General features: G+C 37.1%; 1 protein-coding gene and 1 pseudogene across 8 annotated transcripts in view; one reads left to right on the top strand and one right to left on the bottom strand.

Moving 5' to 3' along the window:
- The window catches only part of GPHN (gephyrin), a 648,078-nt gene that overhangs the window by 430,569 nt on the left and 191,090 nt on the right, over positions 1 to 26,419 (bottom strand). The window lies entirely within an intron of this gene.
- On the top strand, positions 13,449 to 14,501 carry LOC131420855 (coiled-coil domain-containing protein 127-like; annotated as a pseudogene).

Raw genomic sequence — 26,419 nt, 5'->3', positions numbered from 1 at the left:
TCTTTAGGGTTTTCTATGTATAAGAGCATATCATCTGCAAACAGAGATAATGTTACTTCTTCCTTTCTGATTTGGGTGACTTTTATTTCTTTTTCTTGCCTAATTGCTCTGGCTAGGACTTGCAGTACTATGTTGAATAGAAGTGGCAAGAGTGGACATCATTGTCTGGTACCTGATCTTAGAGGAAAAGCTTTCAGTTTTTCATTTTTGAGTATGATGTTAGCTGGGGACTTTTCATACACAGCTTTTCTTATGTTGAGGTCCATTCCTTCTATGCCTAATTTGTTGAGTGTTTTTTTTTTCAAGGATTTATTTTTTTTTTTCCCCCCAAAGCCCCAGTAGATAGTTGTATGTCATAGCTGCACATCCTTCTAGTTGCTGTATGTGGGACGCAGCCTCAGCATGGCCGGAGAAGCGGTGCATCGGTGCGCGCCTGGGATCCGAACCCGGGCCGCCAGCAGCGGAGTGCACGCACTTAACCACTAAGCCAGGGGGCCGGCCCCTGTTGAGTGTTTTTATCATGAAAAGGTGTTGAATCTGGTCAAATACTTTTTCTGCATCTGGTGAGATGATGATATGATTTTTATCTTTCATTCTGTTAATGTGGTATATTACTTTAATGGATTTGGTATGTTGAACTATCCTTGCATCCCAGGGATAACTCTTACTTAATCATGATGTATGATCCTTTTAATATGCTGGTGAATTCAGTTTACTAGAATTTTGTTGAAGATTTTTGCACCTATGATTTTAGAATATCTTTTTTTCTTCTATTTCTGTTGGCTTCCACTACCCTCATACAGTCTCTTATCACTTTTTTTTGGAATATTTCACTATCCTTCTGACTTATATATATATATATGATATATATAATAAAAATATATACATTAAATAACATATAAAATATATAATATAATATAAAAATATAATATAAAATATACACATATATTTCATATAATATAGATACATGTGTATCATATAATATATGTGTATATTAAAAAAGAAAAAAAAAAAGAACAGCCAGACATGGTGGAGCTGCTGGAGGTTTATTTATTTATTTTTATTTTTTATTTTTGTGAGGAAGATTAGCCCTGAGCTAACATCCGCCGTCAATCTTCCTCATTTTACTGAAGAAGACTGGGCCTGGGCTAAAATTGTGCCCATCTTCCTCTACTTTATATGGGACGCCGCCACAGCATGGCTTGACAAACGGTGCGTCAGTGTGCGCCCGGGATCCGAACCTGTGAACCTCAGGCTGCCGAAGCAGAGCGCGCACACTTAACCGCTACGCCACCAGGCCAGCCCGTGGAGGTTTATTTTTGAAACTGTAGCAGATGGTTATCTTTATTCTTCCTTAAAACAGTTAAAGAAAAGACTAGACATGAGAAAGTAATATTATTGAATGGTTTCCTTACAGGTTTTTGTTTCATAAAGACTAGTGAAAATATGAAACTTTCAAATAATTGAGGGAAAATCCATTGCTATTATAAAAGTATACCTGCTATCTTGCATAAGTTAAATGTTTGGGGTCAGATACTTAAACACTATGCTTTTTTAAATAGTGTTTTTGAAAGAATCTTAATGACTGTCAAAGACTTCTTTTGGTTTTAAGTATAGATATTTATTTTTCATTTCCCACACTAAATTTTCTCCTTTTTGCTGTGTGTAATTTTCCCTTTTCTTACCTTTTTCTTTCTCTTTACCACTTTGGGAAAGTTGAGCTTAGTCACAGTTTCCCTAGCTTTTGATTAGGTAGTTGTATCAGTCAGGATTCAATCAGGAAAACGGAAATCACTCTAGCTTTTTTAAGTAGGAAGGGATTTACTGCAGGGAATTTTAAACCTGTCAAAAGACTAGAGGAATGAAGGTCAAGTAAGACTTCTGCTAGACCTTAGTTTTACTGCTAACATTTAGGGACTCAGGAAGTTGAAGCAACTTAAGAATTGTATAGGGATGATTATAGCTGCCTCCAATTCCAAATGAGTAATTTGTAGAAAAATATCTAGAAGGAAAATATACTGAGTTAGCAGCAGAAACCCTAGCACTATAGTAAAATATAGAAGGAGGATATGGTTAATTCTAGAGAGGAAAGTAAGCTTTATAAATTTTGTTAAAGGCATAAGATAGCATGTTCTTAATGCACCATATTCTATATGGCTATTTGTCACCTTCTTACTAAGCCTGTAAGTACTGACTCTGTTGGAAGGCACCAACTTCTTGCTGTCTCATGTCACTAAATCTGAATCATATTGTGTAATTTTTTTAAAAAGCATGCAGTATTGAAGATAAACCAAATATGCCACATTTAGAAGAACAGAATTATTGAACATACATGAAAAGGAAAACTTTAGGTAACATATTCAAGTATTAATAAAAGTAAAAATGAAGAAGAATACCATTGGATTCTTATACTACATTCAAAATTACCATCTTGTTGGGCAGCATAATTTTCACACTGGACTATCGAAAAAAATAGACAGGTAGTTTCACAGATAGTTTAGAAAAGTGCAAGTACTCATAATTTCAAAAAAATCACTAATTTAGAAGGCAAAGTAACCTGCCTGTGTCAGTTACAGTATGAGTTAGTGACACATAAACCTTTTCATAGATAATCCTAGAATTCTCCTCATAGGTATTTACCGTCTTTGTCATTTAACCTGAGGTAAGACTGTAGGTGAAAAGATTTATCTCACTCCATTGCTGCATCCCTGATGATTCTAAGTATTCTAGTGCTATAATTGCAAATGCCTGAACAATGTTTATGTGCATTAATAGCAACCAGCAATTTATATATATGTGTGTGTGTGTTTATATATATATATCTTCACTGTAATCACGATAATGAGGGAAGAGAGAGCAATAAAAAATGGGCTGCAACTTCTTTGTGTGAGATTGTGAACATAAGCAAACGTTCAGAAAATCATTAGAACTCCAAGGTGAATTTGACCACAAAAGGCAGAAGAATGATATTATTTGAAAATGTTAAGATATAATAAATTTGTGCTTTTAATTATGTAGAGATTAAGTAGTTTGGTCTTTTTCTGGGAAGTCACACCCATTTATTCACCCATTGAAAAAAATCTCAGCTACACAAAGCATTTTTTCCTTCAAAACAAATATATCTTCATCCTAAAGAAGCCAAAATTGCTATAAAAGGGAATTTCAAAATTTTATTTCCACTCTGAAGTGGTTTTTTTTTTTTATAACAAGAGATTAAAAAAATCATTAATACTCGTTGAAATGTGAGCAAATAAGAACAGTAACATAGATACTATCTTTCCTACACTTACTTATTTGTTCTGAATATTTTAAGCTGGCCTTAGCAGTAAATATTTTTCTTGATATTTCTATGTCAAGTGTGTATTTCTTATATTAAATTTTACCTCCACATCCATCCAAAAACTTCAGAATACACATCCTTTTCAGATGTAAATGGAACGTTCTTCAGGATAGATCACATATTAGGCCACAAAACAAGCCTCAATAAATTAAAGATTGAAATAATATCAACCATCTTTTCTTATTACAATGGTATGAAACTAGAAATCAACTATAAGAAGAAAACTGGGAAAGCCACAAACATGGGGAGGTTAAACAAAATGCTACTGAATAACTATGGGTGAACAAAGAAATCAAAAGAGAAATAAAAAAAATACCTGGAGACAAATGAAAACAAAAATATGATATTCCAAAATCTATGGGATAGAGCAAAAGTGGTACTAAGAGGGAAGTTTATAGCAAGACAAGCCAACCTCAAGAAACAAGAAAAATCTCAATATAACGTTACACCTGAAAGGGACTAGAAAAAGAATAACTAACAGAGCCCAAAATCAGTAGAAGAAGGAAATAAAAAAATCAGAGCAGAAATAAATGAAATAGAGACTAAAAAGACAATAGAAAAGATGAATGAAACTAAGAGCTGGTTCTTTGAAAACGTAAACAAAATTGACAAACCATAGCTAGACTCACTAAGAAAAAAAGAGAGATGGCTCAAATAAATAAAAATCAAAAACAAAAGAGGAGAAATTACAACAGATAGCACAGAAATACAAGGGATTTGAAGAGAACATTATGAAAAGCTATATATCAACAAATTGGATAATCTAGAAGAGATAAATAAATTCTTAGAATTATAAAACCTTCTAAAACTAAATCAGGAAGAAATAGAGAATCTGAATAGACTGATCACTAGTAAGGAAACTGAAACAGTAATCAAATACATCCCAAAAAACAAAAGGCCAGGACCAGTGGCCTCCCCAGTAAATTCTACCAAACATTCAAAGAAGATTTTATTCCTATCCTTCTCAAACTCTTCCAAAAAACTGAAGAGGATGAGATGCTTCCACTCATTTTATGAGGCCAACATTACCTTGATACCAAAATCAGACAAGGACAACACAAAAACTAAAATTATAGGTCAATATTTCTGATGAACATAGATATAAAAATCCTCAACAAAATATTAGCAAATACGACAATATATTTACAAGATCATACATCACAATTAAGTGGGATGTATTTCAGGGATGTAAGGATGGTTCAACATCTACAAATCAATCAACGTGATAACCACATTAACAAAATGAAGAACAAAATTCACATGATTATCTCAAAAGATGCAGAGAAAGCAGTCAAGAAGATTCAACATCCATTTATGATAAAAACTCTCAATAACATAGGTATAGAAGGAAAGTACCTGAACATAATAAAGGCCATATATGACAAACCCACAGCTAATATCATACTCAATGGTGAAAAACTGAAAGCTATCCCTGTAAGAAAAGGAACAAGACAAGGATGTCCACTTTCTCCACTCTTATTCAACACAGTATTGGAAGTCCTAGTCAAAGCAAAAAAATAAATAAATAAAAGGGATCCAAACTAAAAAGGAAAAAGTAAAACTGTCACTATTTGCAGACGACATGATTTTATATATAGAAAACCCTAAAGAATCCACCAAAAAATATTAGAAACAATAAACAAATACAGTAAAGTTGCAGGGTACAAAATCAACATACAAAAATTAGTTTGTGTTTCTATACACTAACAACGAACTAGCAGAAAGAGAAATCAAGAATACAATCCCATATACAGTTGAAACAAAAAGAATAAAATACCTTGGAACAAGTTCAATCAAGGAGGTGAAAGACCTGTGTCGTTGAAAGCAATCGAAGACACAAAGAAATGGAAAGATATTCTGTGCTCACAGATTGGAAGAATTAACATAGTTAAAATGTCCATACTTCCTAAAGCAATCTACAGATTTACTGCAAGCTCCATCAAAGTCCCAATGACATTTTTCATGGAAATAGAACAAGGAAATCTAAAATTTATATGGAACAACAAAAGACCCCAAATAGCCAAAGCAATCATGAGAGGAAAGAACAAAGCTGAAGGCATCACACTCACTGATTTCAAAGTATACCAGAAAGCTATAGTAATCAAAACAGCATGGTACTGGCAGAAAAACACACACAGATCAATGGGACAACATTGACAGCCCAGAAATAAACCTACACATTTACGGACAGCTAATTTTTGACAAAGGAGACAAGAACATACAATGGAGAAAGGAAAGTCTCTTCAATAAATGGTGTTGGGAAAACTGGACAGCAACATGCAAAAGAATGAAGGTAGACCACTATCCTGCACCAAACACAAAAATTAACCAAAAATGGATTAAAGACTTGAAAGTAAGACCTGAAACCATAACACTCCTAGAAGAAAACATAGACAGTATGCTGTTGGACATGGTTCTTAGCAATATCTTTTTGAATATGTTTCCTCAAGCAAGGGAAACCAAAGAAAAAATAAAGAAATGGGACTACATCAAACTAAAAAGCTTCGGCATGGCAAAAGAAACCATCAACAAAACAAAAAGACAACCTACCAATTGTGAGAACATATTTGCTAATCATATATCCAATAAGGGGTTAATATCCAAAATATATAAAGAACTCATACAACTCAACAACAACAAAAAAACTGATTAAAAAATGGGCAGCAGATAAGAACAGACATTTTTCCAAAGAAGATATACAGATGGTCAACAGGCACATGAAAAGATGTTTAATATCACTAATTATTAGGGAAATGCAAACCAAAACTGCAATGAGGTATCACCTCACACCTGTCAGAATGTCTATAATTACCAATACAAAAAACAACAAATGTTGGAGAGGACGTGGAGATAAGGGAGCCCCCATGCACTACTGGTGGGACTATAAATTAGTGCAGCCACTATGGAAAACGGTATAGAGATTTCTCAAAAAATTAAGACTAGAACTACCATATGATCCATGTATTCTACTGCTGGGTATTTATCCAAAGAACATAAAAACACTAATTTGAAAAGATATATACACCACTTTGTTCATTGCAGCGTCATTCACAATAGCCAAGACTTGGAAACAACCTAAGTACCCATCAGCAGATGAATGGATGAAGAAGATGTGGTTATATATATACACAATGGAATCCAACTTGGCCACGACAAAGATGAAATCTTGCCATTTACAACAACATGGATGGGCCTTGAGGGTATTATGCTAAGGAAATAAGTCAGATGGAGAAAGCCAAATACTGTATGATTTCACTTATATGAAGAAGATAAAACAACAATAAACAAACACATAGACACAGAGAATGAACTGGTGGTTACCAGAAGGGAAGGGGGATGGTGAGAGGGCAAAAGAGGTAAAGGGGCACATTTGTACAGTGACAGATGGCAACAAGATTTTAGTAGTGAGCATGCTGTAGTCTATACAGAAGTCAAAATATAATGAGGTACATCTGAAATGTACACAATGTTATAAACCAAGATTTCTTCAATAAAAAAATGAGAAAATAAAATTTAAAAAGGGAGAGACATATACTTTGTTAAAAATACATAAATAAAAATTTTTTCTCCACAATAAGAAAGATTTGTTCATGGAAAATGCTCCTATGGATTAAAGAGGTGAAATATGAGCTTGCCTAACTCAAAAAGTTGGTTTAGGAAATCCAAATTAGATAACGTACGTGAAAGTATTTCTTACCCTATAACTGTCAAACAAATGTTAATAGTATTTTTATTAATTCCTCCTGAATAATTTTGTTTAAAATTGACAAGTATAGGGCCGCCCCGTGGCTTAGCGGTTAAGTGTGCGCGCTCCGCTACTGGCGGCCCCGGTTCGGATCCGGGCGCGCACCAACGCACCACTTGTCCGGCCATGCCGAGGCTGCGTCCCACGTACAGCAACTAGCAGGATGTGCAACTACCATGTACAACTATCTACTGGGGCTTTGGGGAGGAGGAAAAAAGGAGGAGGATCGGCAATAGATGTTAGCTCAGGGCCGGTCTTCCTCAGGAAAAAAGAGGAGGATTAGCATGGATGTTAGCTCAGGGCTGATCTTCCTCACAAAAAAAAAAAAAAAAAAAAAAGACAAGTATATGTTTCTATTTGCTTCACGTCCTAAATCAGGAGTCCCAAACTCAGGCACCTACAGGAGTGTATTAGAGTTGCTCTGTGCAACAGAACATTCTGCAAAGGTGAGAATATTCTATCTGTACTGTCCAATACCATAGCCACTAATTATCTGTGTCCCCTGAGCACTTGAAATGGACTAGTATAATTGAGGAACCAAAATATTTTATTTAATAAATTTAAATAACCACATGTAGCAGATAGCTACCCTATATGGACAGCACAGAGTTCAAGTAACACTAGATTCTATACAATAAACCAAAATTTCAACCATTCAACCCAAGAGTTTTCTTTTTCACGTAACAGCCCAAGTCCAATTTGAATATTTCTGTATGCCTGGGGCAGGTCTTGCTTCTTCATCTTGTGGCTTCATCATCCCTTAAGACCTTGGAGACCTTTGCTTTCAGAAGGCAAAAGGAGAGAAAAGTCCACTTCTTACAAACCCCAGCCTGAGACTTACAAAGATCACTCTGCTGGCATTCCATCAGGCAGATCTAATCAGGTGGCCACATCTGAATACAAGGAACTGGAAAATGTAGTCATTGGATAGGCAGCCACTATGCAACAATAAATTCAACACTATGGTAGGAGGAACACAGAGTCTTGATGGTCCATTCTGCCACATGAGACCAGGCAGGTAATATACAAAAGTGAAATAGGCCAGATGTAAATGCATATGCATTCACTATATGAGGTGGGCAGAGCTGTGGCATGCCCAAAAACATAGAGAAGTTATTGTTTGTTATCAGCCAGTGTTGTCCTCTTTCAAGGTGGGACTAATGTTGCCAGATCTTTTAGTTTTAGGATTTGGGATTTTGGGTTTTTTTAATGAAAATCTGAAACCCATATTTTGATGTGAAATAACCCTAGTTTTAAAAGATTATGAATAAGACTGCAACAAACATTCATGTATAAGATTTTCCTGAACAAGTGTTATGTTTGACTTTTAAGAAATTGCAAAATTGTTTTCCTAAATTGCTGTACCATCTTGCATTCCCACCAACAATATATGATAGTTCCAGTTGCTCTGCATCCAGCACTTGTCAGTATTTTTTATTTTAGCCATTCTGATAGGTATGTAGTCTTATCTCATAATGGTTTTAATTTCACTTCCTTATTGGTTAATGATCTTGAACATTTTTTGATGTGCTTATTTGCCATCTGTATATCATCTTTGATCAAGTGTTTATTCAAATCTTCGGCCCATTTTTCATTGAGTTGCTTGCTTTCTGACTGTTAAGTTTTGAGAGTTCTCTATGTATTCCTGTACAGATATATGCAAGCCCTTTGTCGGATATGTGATTCACCAATATTTTTTCCAAATCTGTAATTTGTCTTTGCATTTTCTTAACAGTGCATGTCACGGAGCAAAACTTCTCAATTTTGATGAACTTTTTGCCTAACTCTAGGTCAAAGATTTTTTCCTGTATTTTCTTACAAAAATTTATAATTTTACATTTAGATCTATGATCAATATGAGTTAACTTTTGTGTAAGGTGTGAGGTTTAGATCAAGGTTCATTTGTTTGTATTTGCATGTCCAGTTGTTCCACTATTTGTGGGGAAAAAAAGGAGAATTTTGTAGGCTGCCAGGAGGAAATAAACAAAGGAAAAGATATTTCTTAACTTCTATAGTCTCACTATGGGACTTCCTATAAGGCTTTATCATTCCCATTGTGTAGCAAGTTCATCTGCTATAATGTTTTGACCTTCCTTGAAAATTGCCTAATTGTAATCAAGAGCATATTCATTTATGAATGCTTACCACAAGAAATTCTAACTAAACTATTCCTTTAGATTGAGAATATAAACCTGGTGACATCAGCAACATGGCAGAGTGAGCTGTTCCCTGTGTCTCTCCCCCTTCGAACTACAACTAAAAGGAGATTCATCGATCAGTGGAGAATAGCCTCACAGCACACCCAGAGACCTCAGAGACCCGAGCAGCTGTATATCTGAAGGTAGATGAACTACCCCCCCCTCAAGGAGGTGGTGGAGATAGGTGAGCACCCTCTGGACTCCAGGCAGCCCAGCGCACGTGTAGCACTACTTTCCTAGCTGGAGTGGTCACAGCACTGCTGTGGCCCCAAGGGCGGGACCATACCTCAGCGCGACTGTGGAAACAAATGACAGCAGCCCTGAGGCCCCTGTGTGATCACTTCCCCACCTAGTGGGGGAGCCCTCAGGGCCATGCAGCCCATACAGAGCGGCACAAGCTTGGACCCAGTGGGAAAGCCCCGCCCACCAAGCACAAAGGCCGGTGCTACCTAAGAGCAGAGGGTGGCTGAGCTGCCACTCAGGCAAACAAGCTCCTGGCTGCTGTGAACACCCACAGTACTGCTGTGGCCCCAAAGGGGTGACGCGTGTCTCAGTGGGACTGTGAGAGCAGGCGGCAGTAGCCCTGAGCTCCCATGTGACCACACTGTCCTCTGGTGGGAGAATCCACAATCCCACCCAGTCCCAGGGAGTGGCTTTGGCTCAGTCCCAGAGGGCAGGTCCCGCCCACCAAGCACAATGGCTGGTGAGACCCAGGAGCAGAGGGTGGCTGAGATCCCAGTCCTGGCAAACAAGCTCCCGGCTGCCGTGAATACCCATACTACCGCTGTAGCCATGAAGCAGGGAGCACAGCTCTGTGGGTCTGTGGGAGCAGGAGGCAGCAGCCCTGAGCCCCCTACGTGACTAGTTCCCCATTTGGTGGGAGACCCCACAGGGCTGCTATGATCCCAAGGAGTGACCCAGGCTCGGATAGCCACACCTGACAAGGATCGTGGCAGCGGGATCAGACTACACAGCTCCTGTGCCCTCTCCTCACCCCCGCCCTGGTGGCGGCAGGTGGAACCTGTGTCCAGAAACTATCACTCTGCACTGACACAGATCCACTCCACCAAATAGTATAAAGAAATATATTAATATTCCAGACCAGAAGGTAAAAGACAAACACCAAAAAATCAGTCATGAAGGCATGGAAATTTACGATCTAAAAGACAAAGAATTCAAGGCAGCCATCATAAGAAAACTCAACAAGCTACAAGAGAACTCTGAAATACACTTCAATGAAATCAGGAACCAAATTACTGAACAGAGGAAATTCTTCAGAAAAGAGATCGAATCTATAAAGAAAAACCAACAGAATTGTTAGAGATGAAAAACACAGTGGATGAGATAAAGAAAAATCTGGAGTCCTTAAACAACAGGGCTGATAATATGGAAGACAGAATTAGCAATCTGGAGGATAGGAGCACAGAAATGCTTAAGATGGAGGAGGAGAGAGAACTAAGACTAAAAAGAAATGAAGAAATTCTCTGAGAAATATCTGACTCAATTAGGAAATGCAACATAAGGATTATAGGTATTCCAAAGGGAGAAGAGAGGGAAAAAGGAGCAGAGGGCTTGTTCAAAGAAACAATAACTGAGAACTTCCCAAACCTGGAGACAGAGCTGAAAGTACATGTACAGGAAGCCAACAGGACTCATAATTACATCAATGTAAAAAGACCTTCTCCAAGGCATATATTAGTAAAGCTGGAAAAAGTCAACAATAAAGAAAAAATATTAAGGGCAGCAAGGGAGAAGTGAATAACCTATAAAGCAAGCCCCATCAGGCTTTCCGCGGATTTTTCAGCAGAAACCTTACAGGCTAGGAGAGAGTGGAATGATATATTCAAAATTTTGAAAGAAAAAAACTTTCAGCCGAGAATAATATATCCAGCGAAAATATCCTTCAGATATGAAAGAGAAATAAGAACTTTCCCAGATAAACAAAAGCTGAGGGAGTTCATTGCCACAAGACCCCCCCCAGAAGATTTGATCAAGAAAGCCCACACATATGGGAAACAAAGAAAGAAAGGGTTTACAAAGCCTTTACCAAGCAGATAAATAGGCAGACAAAATCAGAAATTGCAGCTCTCTATCAGAACAGATTAGCTAACACTTAATTCTAACTTTAAAGATAAAGGAAAATAAAACATCAAAAATAAATATTATCCCTTCATTTTAACCACAAATTTACAACACATAATGGAATAAGTTGTGACAACAACTACTTAGAAGGGGAAGAGGAAAGGGATGAAAACTACTTAGACTAAGGGAACAAGAGGCTATCAGGAAATGGACTATCTCATCTATGAGATCTTTTATACAAACCGCACAGTAACCACTAAACAGAAAATCAGAACAAAGACACAAATGAAAAATAAAGAGAAAACTGAAAAAACCATCATAGAGAGCCACCAAACTGAACTGACAGTCCAAAATACATGGGACAAGAAACAAGGGAAATACATAATAATTGAAAAACAAGAGATAAAATGGCAGCATTAAGCCCTCATATATCAATAATCTCTCTAAATGTAAATGGATTGAATTCCCCAATAAAAAGACACAGAGTGGCTGGATGGATTAAAAAACAAGACCCAACAATTTGCTGTATCCAGCAAACACATCTCAGCTCTAAAGACAAACACAGGCTCAGAGTGAAGGGACAGAAGACGATACTCCAAGCTAATGGCAAACAAAAGAAAGCAGGTGTTGCCATGCTTATATCAGACAAAGTTGACTTCAAGATAAAACAAGTAATGAGACACAAAGAAGGGCAATATATAATGATAAAAGGGACACTCTACCAAGAAGACATAACACTTATAAATATGTATGCACCCAACACAGGAGTACCAAAGTACATAAAACAACTATTAACAAACCTAAAAGGAGATACCAAGAACAACACAACAATAGTAGGGGACCTTAACACCCACTTACATCAATGGATACATCATCCAGACAGAAAGTCAATAAGGAAATAGAGGACTTAAATAAAAAAGTAGACCAGATGGACTTAATAGATACCTATAGAGCACTCCATCCAAAAAGAACAGATTACACATTCTTCTCAAGCACACATGGAACATTCTCAAAGACAGACCATATGTTGGGAAAGAAGGCAAACCTCTATAAATTTAAGAAGACTGAAATCATAAGAAGCATCTTTTCCGACCGTAATGCTATGAAACTAGAAATCAACTACAAGAAAAAAGCTGGGAATGTGACAAAGATGTGGAGACCAAACAACATGTGACTGAACAAGCAATGGATCATTGAAGAAAATAAAGGAGAAATCACAGAATATCTGATGACAAATGAAAATAAAAATACACCATACCAACTCATATAGGATGCAGCAAAAGCGGTCCTGAGAGAGAAACTCAGAAGAATACAGGCCCACCTTAACAAACAAGAGAAATCCCCAATAAGCAATCTTAAACTACACCTAACAGAATTAAAAAAGAAGAACATACTAAGCCCAAAGTCAGCAGAAGGAGGGAAATAATAAAAATTAGAGCAGAAATAAATGAAATTGAAACCAAAAAAAAGTAGAAAGGCTCAATGAAACAAAAAGCTGGTTCTTTGAGAAGATAAACAAAATTGATAAACCGTTAGGCAGATTCACTAAGAAAAAAAGAGAGAAGGCTCAAATAAATAAAATTAGAAATGAAAGGGGAGAAATCACAATGGATACGACAGAAATACAAACGACAAAAAGAGAATACTATGAAAAACTATATTGCAACAAATTGGACAATCTAGAAGAAATGGATAAATTCTTAGACTCATACAACCTCCCAAAACTGAATCAAGAAAAAATAGAGAACCTGAATAGACCAATCACAACTAAAGAGATTGAAACAGTAATCAAAAACCTCCCAAAAAATAAAAGTCCAGGACCAGATGGCTTCTCTGGAGAATTTTACCAAACATTCAAAGAAGATTTAACACCTATCCTTCTTAAACTATTCCAAAAAATAGAAGAAGATGGAACACTTCCTAAAACATTCTATGAGGCCAACATCACCCTGATACCAAAGCCAGACAAGGACAATACAAAGGAGGAAAATTACAGGCCAATATCGCTGATGAACATAGATGCAAAAATCCTCAACAAAATATTGGCAAACCAAAGACAGCAATACATTAGAAAGATCATACACCACAATCAAGTGGGATTTATACCAAAGACACAAGGATGGTTCTTTTCTTTTCCCAAAAAGAAACAGAGAAAGAGAGAGAAGCGTACCGTCAGAGAACAGCTGCGTTCCAGCAGGATCTTGAAGCTAAGTACCATGCCATGATCTCAGAGAATCGGCGTGCTGTTGCTCAGCTGTCTTTGGAACTTGAAAAGGAACAAAACAGAACGACTAGTTACCGAGAAGCCCTTATCTCTCAGGGGTGCAGGTTGGTAGAAGAAAAGAAGCTGCTGGAATAGGAACGGGCTCAGGTCATGCAAGAAAAGAGACAGTTGCAGCCCTTGAGAAATGCATATCTGAGCTGCCTGGAAAAGGAAGAAGACTGGCAAAGGAGAGCCAGGCTTCTGCTGAAAGAGTTTGAAGATGCTCTGACAGAAAGACAGAATATCTACTGCAGTCTGATTCTCCCTCGCAACAAGAGACTAGAAATAGAGAAGAGCTTGCTGGTTCGAGCATCCACTGACCCCGTTGCTGCTGACCTAGAGGTGGCAGCTGGCTTCACTGACATATTTAAGCATGACACATACTGTGGTGATGTCTGGAATACCAACAAATGCCAGAATGGGCGACTCATGTGGCTGTGTCTCAGATACTGGGAAGTGATTGTTGAACTGAAGAAGTTTAAGAGAGTAGAGAAAGCCATACTAGAAAAGTAAGAGAAGACTGGAATAAAACTTCTTTTAGTGACTCAAAGTCAGACCATCATTGTGGTGTTCTGGGCTATCCCGTGTTTTCTCCTGTGCTGTGCCCATGTGCGCATACAGCCACCTTCCTGCAGAGTGGCTTCCCATTCCTGCCATCCTCTGAGCAGGAAGTGAGGCCTCAGGATGAAGGCTTGCCTCCTTGATCCTCTTCAGCTATTAAGGATGCAGTTTCTCAGAAGCGTTTTTTAAGCTGTCAGTATTTTATTAAGCAGAACAGTGGAACCTCATATCTTAGCTCTAGGGTAAAATTGTTTAAAGAAAGTCAAATACAGTGTTGATCCTCACTGTAAGTAATTTTCTGTCTGGTTTTATCACTCCCTAAATAAAAGCAATCAATGTGATACACCACATTAACAAAATGAGGGATAAAAACCACAAGATCATCTTAATAAGCTGCAGAGAAAGCATTTGACAAGATCCAACATCCATTTATGATAAAAACTCTCAAGAAAATGGGTATAGAAAGAAAGTATCTCAATATTATAAAGGCCATATATGACAAACCCAGAGCCAACCTCATACTCAGCGGGGAAAAACTGAAAGTCATCCCTCTGAGAACAGGAACAAGACAAGGGTGCCCACTCTCACCACTGTTATTCAGCATAGTGTCAGAAGTTCTGGCCAGAGCAATTAGGCAAGAAAAAGGAATAAAAGAAATCTAAATAGGCAGTGAAGAAGTGAAACGCTTGCTGTTTGTAGACGACATGATTCTATATATGGAAAACCATAAAGAATCCATGAGAAAACTATTACAAATAATGAACAACTACAGCACAGTTGCAGGGTACAAAATCAACTCACAAAATCAGTTGCATTAATATACTCTAACGACGAACTAACAGAAAGAGAACTCAAGTATACAATTCCATTTACAATTGCAACAAAAAGAATAAAATATCTAGGAATAAATTTAACCAAGGAGGTGAAAGACCTGTACAATGAAAACTATAAGACATTATTGAAAGAAATCAATGATGACATAAAGAAATGGAAAGATATCCCATGCACATGGACTGGAAGAATAAACATAGTTAAAATGTCCATACCACCTAAAGCAATCTACAGATTCAATGCAATCCCAATCAGAATCCCAATGACATTCTTCACGGAAATAGAACAAAGAATACTAAAATTTATATGGGGCAACAAAAGACCCTGAATAGCTAAAGCAATCCTGAGAAAAAAGAACAAAGCTGGAGGCATCACACTCCCTGACTTCAAAACATACTACAAAGCGATAGTAATCAAAACAGCATGTACTGGTACAAAAACAGAACACAGATCAATGGAACAGAATTGAAAGCCCAGAAATAGAACCACACATATACAGACAGCTAACCTTCAACAAAGGAGCTAAGAACGTACAATGGAGAAAGGAAAGTCTCTTCAATAAATGGTGCTGGGAAAACTGGACAGCCACTTGCAAAAGAATGAAAGTAGACCATCTGCTTTTGCCCTACACAAAAATTAACTCAAAATGGATCAAAGACCTAAAGGTGAGACCTGAAACCATAAAACTCCTGGAAGAAAATGTAGGCAGTACACTATTCATCATTGGTCATAAAGGGATCTTCTCGAATTCCATGTCTACTCAGACAAGGGAAACGAAAGAAAAAATAAAAAACGGGACTTCATCAGACTAAAGAGCTTCTGCAAGGCAAATGAAACCAAGATCAAAATGAAAAGACAACCCACCAGTTGGGAGAAAATATTTGCAAACCATATGTCCGACAAGAGGTTAATCTCCATAATATATAAAGAACTCACACATCTGAACAACAGAAAAACAAATAACCCAATCAAAAAATGGGCAGAGGATATGAACAGACATTTTTCCGAGGAAGATATACAGATGGCCAAGAGGCATATGAAAAGATGTTCAACATCACTAATCATCAGGGAAATGCAAATCAAAACTACACTAAGATATCACCTGACACCCATGAGAATGGCTATAATCACCAAGGCAAAAAATAACAAATGTTGGAGAAGATGTGGAGAAAACGGAACCCTCATTCACTGCTGGTGGGAATGCAAACTGGTGCAGCCTCTTTGGAAAATGGTATGGAAATACCCCCAAAAATTAAAAATAGAAATACCTTATGATCCAGCTATCCCACTTCTGGGTATTTATCCAAAGAACTTGAAATCGACATACCAAAGAGGCTTATGCACCCCTATGTTCACTGCAGCATCAATCACTATGGCGAAGACGTGCAATCAACCCAAGTGTCCATCAACAGATGATTGGATAAAGAAGATGTGGTATACACACACACACACACACACACACACACACATACAATGGAATACTACTCAGCCATAAAAAAAGACAAATTTGTCCCATTTGCAACAACATGGATGGACCTGGAGGGTATTATGTTAAGTGAAATAAGCCAGACAGAGAAAGACAAACACTGTATGACCCACTCATATGTGGAATATAAAATAGCACACGGACAGAGAGAACAGTTTGGTGGTTACCAGGGAGAAGGGAGTTGGGGGGTGGGCACAAGGGGTGAAGGCCACATTTATATGGTGACTGACAAATAATAATGTACAACTGGAATCTCACAATGTTATAAACTATTATGACATCAATAAAAAAAAACAAAGAGTATAAACCTGTAACCAAATGCCCAGAGTTTATCTTCCAGCAAATATGGGAATAAGCCCATTCAAAATAGAATCTAGAAGCAAATGTCTTAATACTTTAAATGTGTGAACTATATGGTTATTTTGGACATTAGGTACATGATTAATCATTCTAACACAAATTTGCTTTAAAATTTCCCTAAGATCATTCAGAAACCAATAAACCAACAAATATTTATTAAGCAATTATTTTCTAGGAATTGTAGTAGGTTCTGTGCAAGATATAAAGAGATAACATATGGTTTTATGTCCTCAAAAATTGTACACTCAAGTTGACATATAGCTAAATATAGAGCTACAAACTCAAATGTCTTTAGTTGCTAAACAAGTGTTAACATCCCAAGTGTCCTGGTAAAGCAACAGGGAGAGTTAGGACCTGTGTTAACCTAGACAGTTCATTCCCTGATTAAAGGCATTCAGATAAACAAACATACACACATACAGATGTCCAAAGAAATCACTTTAAAAGACTAAATTTAGCAAGGGCCATAAGTTTGCAACCCAACCTCTGAGACTGGGGATCAACCATTAGGTGTCAGGAAGGACTATGAACTTGAAAGGAATACCCGCACAAACAGAAGTGTGCAATTGCACACAAATACAGCTTTCTTTATGAAAAAGCAGATCTTTCAAATTTCTCATTAGGTTTATTTCTAGGTAGTGTGTGTAAGTGTATGTGCGTGTATTTCCTATCGTGAACATAGTCCTTTTATTCTCTCTTACATTTTCTAATTGGTCATTATTGGTATTTTAATTTTTGCTGCTTGACCTCATGTCCACGCAACATATTGACCTCTTACTTGTTATACTAAGCCCTCCAATATGAATTTAATTAAAGCTGAAGATACTGAGCTTTCCTCACTTGTTCTTATTTTAGTGAGAATGCTTCTAATTTTCACCATTTAGTATGATGTTACTTTTGATAACGTTATATGTAACTATATATATACATTGTATATCCCATTAATCAGGTTGAGGAAATTTTCTTCTATTCCTAGTTTACGTGAAGCTGTAGCTTTTGCTGTTTTGAATCAGGAGTGGATATAGCATGTTCTCAAGTACTTTTCCCATATCTATTGAGATGGTCCTATGTTTTTACATTAACACTGAACCTTACTCCAGAGATAAATCTTACTTGGACATGATCTGTTTTTTATTTAATACACTGCTAGAGTGTTTGTGCTTCTACATTTTTAAAAGAACATTAACCTGGTTTTGACACTGAGTTGCTGCTAGCTTTATAGAATACGTTGAGAAGCTTTCCGTCTGTTTTTTTGTGTGTGTGTGTGAGGAAGATCAGACCTCAGCTGACATCCAAGCCAATCCTCCTCTTTTTGCTGAGGAAGACCGGCCCTGAGCTAACATCTATTGCCAATATTCCTCCTTTTTGTTTCCCCTTTTTCTCCAAAAAGCCCCAGTAGATAGTTGTATGTCATAGTTGCACATCCTTCTAGTTGCTCTAAGTGGGACTCCGCCTCAGCATGGCCAGACAAACGGTGCGTCAGTGTGCGCCCGGGATCCGAACCCGGGCCACCAGTAGCGGAGCGCGCACACTTAACCGCTAAGCCACGGGGCCGACCACACTTTCCGTCTTCTTTTAATGCTCTGGAATTACTTATATAACACAGGCATTACCTATCAATTCACTGTTTTATAAGACTCACCTGTAAAAACCATCTTGCTTCTGCTCGTGATGCCTTTTTAGAAGTGGATTTGGCCTGCCTTTTAACTCCTTCTTTGGTTGGACTTTTTTCTAAACTTTTAAACTTCATCCTGTATCAATTTTTATAATTCATATTTTCATAGGAAATCTTTCATTTCCTTTAGCTTTTTCAAATTTGTGAGCATAATATTGCATATAGAATTATCGAATAACTTCATATTTTGTTCTTTTAATATTATCTGATTTTCTCATGTTACTAAGTGATCTTCAAACATTTTTTGATTTTAGCATATATTACCTAGACATACCATAATTTACATAACTAATTGCATATTTTTTAGACATTTTGGTTGTTTCCAATTGATTAGGAAATAATCTAAATTCACATAATAGTTAGAAATAAAATCCAACAGACTTAACGTCTAAGTCAGTGCTTTTCCCACAACACTATAAGATTTCCATATCATCTGCTTTGCATAACTCTATCATAAGAAAGTACATGTAACTGAAGGTCATTTTTATATTTAGAAATTCATATAACAGCGGGACTATCAAAATAGATAAAATAAAGTATAGCTAAGCAAAATAAAATTTTATCCAACAACATGGAGTTAGAGTTTTAGTTTCTCATTTTAAATTAAAAATTAGATAATTTTTATTCATTTTAAGACATTTTAGTAAGCTCATATTTATTATGATGATGATCAGATACTGTTTTAGCTTTTCTTCAACAATAATAATCTGTTTCTATATGATTTAGACTTTATAAAGTATATTAATATATATTATTTAATTTGCTTCTGGCAACAAAAGTATGAGGTAGGCAGGTTAGTCATGATTTTGCTTATTTTACTGATAATAAAATCTTTCTCTAAGGGAAATTAAGCAATTTACCTAAAATCTTGTAACTCACTGTTAATAATAGAGCTGTTATCAAGCTAGGGGTTTTTGATTCTCTGTCTGGTGTTTTGCAGACATACCTGAAACATGCATCCCAAACGTTCTTTAAACTAGTTAAGTGCAAATGCCTACTCATTTTTTTAAACCAAGTCCTGACTGTTCTTCTTCCTTAATTTAACATTCCCTGCTTCTCTCTAGTCTACTGTTTCTTCTACATCAGACTCTCCGTATTGCATACATGAATTATTACAGTTATCCCTCTTTTGATGTTTTTGTCAGCACCTATTCCTCATGCCCCAATACTGCTTCCAAACTAATCTTGCTCTGCAGGTTAATTTTATGTTTCAACTTTGCTGGCCTAACGGATGCCCAGATAGCTGGTAAAACATTATTTCTGGGTGTGTCTGTGAGAGTGTTTCTGGAAGAGATGAGCATTTGATTCATTGGATTGAGTGAACGGTACACCCTCACCAATGTGGGCAGGCATGATCCAGTGCACTGGGTGCCTGAATGGAACAAAAAGGCCAAGGAGGGGTGAATTTTCTCTCTCTTCTTGAGCTGGGATGTCCATCTTCTGCCAGCAGACATCAGAGCTCCTGGTTCTCAGGCCTTGGGACTCCAGGACTTACACCAGCAGCCCCCTGGTTCTCAGGCCTTCAGACTTGGACTGAATTATACCACCTGCTTTCCTGGTTTTCCAGCTTGCAGATAGCTGATTGTTCGACTTACTGGCCTCCATAACAGTGTGAGCCAATTCGTATAATAAATCTCCTCATCTGTATAACTGTATCTATATTCATATCCATACCCATACCCTGTTGGTTCTGTTTCTCTGGAGAACCCTGACTAATACATTTCCTAAATCTGCTTTCTTATGTTAGTTCCCTCATCAAAGAAACGTCAATCGCTCCTCACTGACTTCATAATAACAACTGGTACTTAGCCTAACATTGGGCCGGCCCCGTGGCTTAGCGGTTAAGTGCGCGCGCTCCGCTGCTGGCCGCGCGGGGTTCGGATCCCGGGCGCGCACCGACGCACCTCTTCTTCAACACCATGCTGAGGCCGCATCCCACATACAGCAACTAGAAGGATGTGCAGTTATGACATACAACTATCTACTGGGGCTTTGGGGGAAAAAATAAATTAATTAATTAAATTAAAAAAAAAAAAAGACCTCCTTGGTCCAGCACCCACCCCGACCGCCGTGTCTTCCCAACCCTATAGAGTACTTCATTTCCACATCCAATTTTTCCAAGTCAACATCCAAATCCATGTAGCTCCTTACTACTTTAGCTCACACTGCGCTTCTCACATGAAGTACTTCTCCTCTTTACCTTTACCTATCTAAATTCAATCCGTTTTAGGCCCTAAATAAATTTTATTTTCTCTGTCAGGTCTTGAGTAGCCATTCTAGTCCACCCTGATTTCTTTTCTATCTTCTGTACTCTGCTATTTGATAGTTTTCATTGTCTATATCACTTATTTTAAGTTTAATTATATGTTGCTATACTTAAGTATATCACATTTCCCTAACTATGTTGTCAGTTCGATAGATAAGGATGATGACAAACTTGTGTTTTAAACTTTTTCCTTAGTATTCTCTTCAGTACACAGCACAGTGCTTGGCATATTATAGGTGCTTGTTAAATTTATTTGAATTAAATAAATAAAACTATAATTTTTATTCTTACTGTTTAAATTGGTATGTTGGAAAGACAGAGCAGAACTAATGGAGCAGAACTAACAGACCTTAATCTGTATCAGAATCCATGATAAATATATTGGGGCTACTTCTACAAAAAAAATGTTTTCTAGTTTTCTATTTGGTTTCTGCATTCCTCTAAGGCAGAGTTTCTCAGTCTAAGTATTTTGACATTTTGGGCCAGATAATTGTTGTGGGGGGCTCTCTTGTGCATTGTAGGATGTTAAGCAGCATCTCTGGCCTCTACCCACTAGATGCCAATGGCACCATCCAAGCTGTAACTAATAAAAAATGTGTGCAGACATTGCCAAATGTTCCCTGGGAGCAAAACTGCTGCCAGTCGAGAACCACTCTGGTGATTTTAGTAGATTTTTTTTTCAACGGAGCATAAGCATGTACAGAAGGCAATTAAAATTATAATCTTATTGAATGGGCCCTTGGTTCCTTTTTAGTATTTTTTTGAATTTCCATGCTATTATAAATGCAGGTTGTTGGACCATAAAGAATGTCATATGGGTACGGTCTTTCAGTGCTATTCTAATTTATAACTTCTGTAGCTCATAATGTCTAAGGTAAATTGTTAGAATGTTGAATTAGCTTTGGCAAGAAGCCTGGAAGAATCACTTAGTAGGGAACAGGCAAAACATAGAAATAGAGAGAAATTAAAAGAAGAAATGAACAAGGTACATTCTTAATTGTTCATCGTTCTCAGTGCAAAACATCTCCATAATTTTTTTCAACATTTATATATAAAGTGCCTTATGTATGCATACAAGAATGCTAAACACTGAGCAGAATATCTTGTAAAAAAAAAAAAAAGCTAAGAACTGTTTCTGGTTTCTAAGTAATGTATACTGCATTGTGAAAATAGCGCACACACGCACGCACACACAGACACACACACACACCAGAAACAATACAAAAACAAGACAGTATATGTGATTATATGACAAGTGAATTGGGATAACCAATGCATGTTAAAAGTCTGTGGAAAAAGATCATTTTGTCGTGGAAGGTCATTTTCCAAGCAGTTTTCACTAGAAGCATCTTGTCTTTACTCTGCTCTTTCTCTAAAAATCAGGCTATCTTTGTATGGTTAGACTCCTCATTCAATTTTTTTTATTAAGGTTGTAATAGTTTACAACATTGTGAAATTTCGGCTGTACACTATTATTTCTGAGTCACCATATATATGTGCACCATTACCTCTTATGCCGACACCCCAAGCCCCTTCCCCTCTGGTAACCACTAACCTGCTCTCTTTGTCCATGTGTTTATCTTGCACATGAGTGAAATCATATGATGTTTGTCTTCCTCTGACTCGCTTATTTCGCTTAACATAATACCCTCAAGGTCAATCTATGTTATTGCAAATGGCACAATTTTGTCTTTTTTATGGCTGAATAGTATTCCACTGTATATATATATACCAGATCTTTATCTGTTGATCAGTCGATGGGCACACAAGTTGCCTCCATGACTTGGCTATTGTGAATAATGCTGCATTGAACACAGGGGTGCATAAATCTCTTTGGATCGTTGATTTCAAGTTCTTTGGATAAATACCCAGTACTGGGATAGCTGGATTATATGGTATTTCTATTTTTAATTTTGTGAGAAATCTCCATACTGTTTTCAATAGTGGCTGCACCAGTTTGGATTTCCACCAGCAGTGCATGTGGGTTCCCTTTTCTCCACATCCTCTTCAATATCTCTTGGTTTTTCTCTTGGTAATTACAGACATTCTGACAGGTGTAAAGTGATATCTCATTGTAGTTTTGATTTGCCTTTCCTTAATAATTAGTGATGTTGAAGATCTTTTCATGTGTCTGTTGGCTACCTGTATATCTTCTTTGGAAAAATGTGTGTTCATATCCTCTGCTCATTTTCTGATAGGATTGTCTGTTTTTTGTTGTTGAGTTGTCTGAGTTGTTTATATATTTTGGAGATTAACCCCTTGTCAAACATATGATTCGCAAATATTTTCTCCCAGTTAGTGGGTTCCCTTTTTTTTTTTTTTTTTAGGCTAATTTTTTTTTTTATTGATGTTTTAATGGTTTCCAACATTGTGAAATTTTGGGTTGTACATTTTTGTTTGTCCACCACCCCATATATGACTCCCTTCACCCCTTGTGCCCACCCCCCACCCCCACTTCCCGGGTAACCACAGTCCAGTTTTCTCTGTCCATGTGTTGGTTTATATTCCACATATGAGTGAGATCATACAGTGTTTGTCTTTCTCTTTCTGGCTTATTTCACTTAACATAATACGCTCCAGGCCCATCCATGTTGTTGCAAATGGGACGATTTTGTCTTTTTTTATGGCTGAGTACTATTCCATTGTATATATATACCACATTTTCTTAATCCAATTGTCAGTCGAGGGACACTTAGGTTGCTTCCACTTCTTGGCTATGGTGAATAATGCTGCAATGAACATAGGGGTGCATAAGCCTCTTTGGATTGTTGATTTCAGGTGCGTTGGATAGATTCCCAGTAGTGGGATGGCTGGATCATAGGGCATCTCTATTTTTAATTCTTTGAGGAATCTCCATACCGTTTTCCATAGAGGCTGCACCAATTTGCATTCCCACCAGCTGTGCATGAGGGTTCCTGTTTCTCCACATCCTCTCCAACCTTTGTTGTTTTTTGTCTTGGTGATTATAGCCATTCTAACGGGCGTGAGGTGGTATCTTAGTGTTGTTTTGATTTGCATTTCCCTGATGATTAGTGATGTTGAGCATCTTTTCATGTGCCTATTGGCCATCTGTATATCTTCCTTGGAGAAGTGTCTGTTCATTTCCTCTGCCCATTTTTTGATCGGGTTGTTTGTTTTTTTGTTGTTCAATTGTGTGAGTTCTTTATATATTATGGAGATCAACCCCTTGTCAGATGTATGTTTTGCAAATATTCTCTCCCAGCTGGTTGGTTGTTTGTTCATCTTGATTCTGGTTTCATTTGTCTTATAAAAGCTCTTAAGTCTGATAAAGTCCCACTTGTTTATTTTTTCTTTAGTTTCCCTAGTCTGGGTAGGCATGTCATCCGAAAAGATTCCTTTAAAACCAATGTCAAATAGTGTGTTGCCTATATTTTCTTCTATGAGTTTTATAGTTTCAGGTCTCACCTTCAGGTCTTTGATCCATTTTGAGTTAATTTTTGTGAATGGCGATAGCACATGGTCCACTTTCATTCTTTTGCATGTGGCTGTCCAGTTTTCCCAACACCATTTATTGAAGAGACTTTCCTTTCTCCATTGCATGTTCTTAGCACCTTTGTCGAAAATTAGCTGTCCGTATATGTGTGGTTTTATTTCTGGGCTTTCAATTCTGTTCCATTGATCTGTGTGTCTGTTTTTGTACCAGTACCATGCTGTTTTGATTACTATTGCTTTGTAGTATGTTTTGAAGTCAGGAATTGTGATGCCTCCTGCTTTGTTCTTTTTCTTTAGGATTTCTTTAGCTATTCGGGGTCTTTTGTTGCCCCATATAAATTTTAGTATTCTTTTTTCTATTTCTGTGAAGAATGTCATTGGGATTCTGATTGGGATTGCATTGAATCTGTAGATTGCTTTAGGTAATATAGACATTTTAACTATGTTTATTCTTCCAATCCACGTGCATGGGATATCTTTCCATTTCTTTATGTCATCGTGGATTTCCCTCAATAATGTCTTGTAGTTCTCATTGTATAGGTCCTTCACCTCCTTGGTAAGATTTATTCCTAGGTATTTTATTCTTTTTGATGCAATTGTAAATGGTATTATCTTTTTGAGCTCTCTTTCTGTTAGTTCATTATTAGCATATAGAAATGCAACTGATTTTTGTAGATTGATTTTGTACCCTGCAACTTTGCTGTAGTTGTTGATTGTTTCTAACAGTTTTCCAACAGATTCTTTAGGGTTTTCTATATATACAATCATGTCATCTGCAAATAGTGAGAGTTTCACTTCTTCGTTACCTATTTGGATTCCTTTTATTCCTTTTTCTTGCCTAATTGCTCTGGCCAAAACCTCCAGTACTATGTTGAACAGGAGTGGTGAGAGTGGGCAGCCCTGCCTCGTTCCTGTTCTCAGAGGAATGGCTTTCAGTCTTTCCCCGTTGAGTATGATGTTAGCTGTGGGTTTGTCATATATGGCCTTTATTATGTTGAGGTACTTTCCTTCTATTCCCATTTTATTGAGAGTTTTTATCATAAATGGATGTTGTATCTTGTCAAATGCCTTCTCTGCGTCTATTGAGACGATCATGTGGTTTTTATTCTTTGTTTTGTTGATGTGATGTAGCACGTTGATTGATTTGCGGATGTTGAACCATCCCTGCGTCTCTGGTATAAATCCCACTTGATCATGGTGTATGATCTTTTTAATATATTGTTGTATTCGGTTTGCCAATATTTTGTTGAGGATTTTTGCATCAATGTTCATCAGCGATATTGGCCTGTAATTTTCTTTCTTTGTATTGTCTTTGTCTGGTTTTGGTATCAGGGTGATGTTGGCCTCATAGAATGATTCAGGAAGTGTTCCATCTTCCTCTATTTTTTGGAATAGTTTGAGGAGGATGGGTATTAAATCTTCTTTGAATGTTTGGTAAAATTCACTGGAGAAGCCATCTGGTCCTGGACTTTTATTTTTTGGGAGGTTTTTGATTACTATTTCAATCTCTTTACTTGTGATTGGTCTATTCAGATTCTCCATTTCTTCTTGGTTCAATTTTGGGAGGTTGTATAAGTCTAAGAATTTATCCATTTCTTCTAGATTGTCCAATTTGTTGGCATATAATTTCTCATAGTATTCTCTTATAATCCTCTGTATTTCCATGGTACCCGTTGTAATTTCTCCTCTTTCATTTCTAATTTTATTTACTTGAGCCTTTTCTCTTTTTTTCTTAGTTAGCCTGGCTAAGGGTTTGTCTATTTTGTTTATCTTCTCGAAGAACCAACTCTTTGTTTCATTAATCCTTTCTACTGTTTTTTTGGTCTCAATATCATTTATTTCTGCTCTGATTTTTATTATTTCTCTCCTTCTGCTGGCTTTGGGCTTTGTTTGTTCTTCTTTTTCTAGTTCTGTTAGGTGTAATTTAAGGTTGCTATTAGGGCTTTTTCTTGTTTGTTAAGGTGGGCTTGTATCGCTATGAGTTTCCCTCTCAGGACCGCTTTTGCTGCGTCCCATATGGTTTGACATGGCATGTTATCATTTTCGTTTGTTTCCAGATAGTTTTTGATTTCTCCTTTAATTACATCAATGATCCATTGGTTGTTCAGTAGCATGTTGTTTAATCTCCACATTTTTGTCACTTTCCCAGTTTTTTTTTC

Source organism: Diceros bicornis, chromosome 24 (genome assembly GCF_020826845.1).
Source record: "Diceros bicornis minor isolate mBicDic1 chromosome 24, mDicBic1.mat.cur, whole genome shotgun sequence".
In the NCBI taxonomy this organism is placed as follows: domain Eukaryota; kingdom Metazoa; phylum Chordata; class Mammalia; order Perissodactyla; family Rhinocerotidae; genus Diceros; species Diceros bicornis.
Note: the sequence above shows the minus strand (reverse complement) of the source record. Positions and strands in the feature narration are given on the sequence as shown.